This window comes from Octopus bimaculoides, chromosome 7 (assembly GCF_046866305.1).
Source record: "Octopus bimaculoides isolate indiv1 chromosome 7, ASM4686630v1, whole genome shotgun sequence".
In the NCBI taxonomy this organism is placed as follows: Eukaryota; Metazoa; Mollusca; class Cephalopoda; order Octopoda; family Octopodidae; genus Octopus; species Octopus bimaculoides.
The window spans coordinates 20460259-20461209 of NC_142934.1; the positions used below are offsets into that span (position 1 = coordinate 20460259).

At 30.2% G+C, this 951-nt stretch overlaps 1 long non-coding RNA gene across 1 annotated transcript in view; it reads left to right on the plus strand.

The window, feature by feature from the left end:
* The window catches only part of LOC149134597 (uncharacterized), a 124752-nt gene extending 124230 nt beyond the window's left edge, over positions 1-522 (plus strand). Inside the window, exon 2 of the long non-coding RNA XR_016242452.1 lies at positions 110-522. This is a non-coding gene — a long non-coding RNA (uncharacterized LOC149134597). The remainder of the gene's footprint in view (positions 1-109) is intronic.
* Positions 523-951: the final 429 nt, after the last annotated feature.

The window sequence follows — 951 nt, forward strand, 5'->3', positions numbered from 1 at the left end:
TGTTGAGCCCTGTGTGGCTAATAAAAGAAATGTATCTATCTATCAATTTATCTATCTATCTATCTATCTATCTATCTATCTATCTATCTATCTATCTATCTATCTAAAGAGGAGGAGAAAGGGGAAGAAGAAGAGGAGGAACAAAGGACTGGAAGAAGGAAAAGAATGAGATGAAAAATGAAGAGAAGGAGAAAGTGAAAAAAAAGAACGAAGACCGCCGAAGAAAAAATATGAAGAGGCGAAAGATGAAGAAGAAATATATATTTAAAAAAAACGAAAAATGGAGAAGAAATATAAAGAGAAAGAAGAAGAATGACAGAGAAGTGGAAGAAGAAAAACAGGAGATGAAGAATAGTAACTAGAGCAATATGTCACTTCAAGAATTATTAATCAATTATTTAAATATCGATATTGTTTTCCTCGCTTTTCATGTGACCTCAGTGATTGATTTTTTTCTTTTCATCAATTATGCTAATTGTTCACACATAATATTTGCACAAAATTAAATGATCAATTTACAGCTTTTTTGATCACTTTTTCTGTTACTACAATGAAGTATATATATACTTCACTGATAAGGTATAATAAGACCGGAAGATAACGAAAGTTGTCACTCCTACTTACCGAAAGAGTTTATACAATTTTTACTCATTGTATTTATGATGTATTTTTCTGAGTTCATATTCATTATTTCTAATCAGATTTTAGAATAGTCTTCACTACTTTATATGTGTTTGGCACTAACTTAACTGTGTTTTTTCTTTCTCAGGTTAATGGCGTTACTGAGTAATTAACCACCGTGAATTATTTCCCGATTTTAATGTCATAGAGCAGACAGATGTAATCAGAAATTTGAGGCAATTGATGATGATTGTCTAAATATCGATATAAAAAAAATCAATATATGAGATCGATAGAGAAGGATTTGATCTAACCATTTGTCGTGTAGAA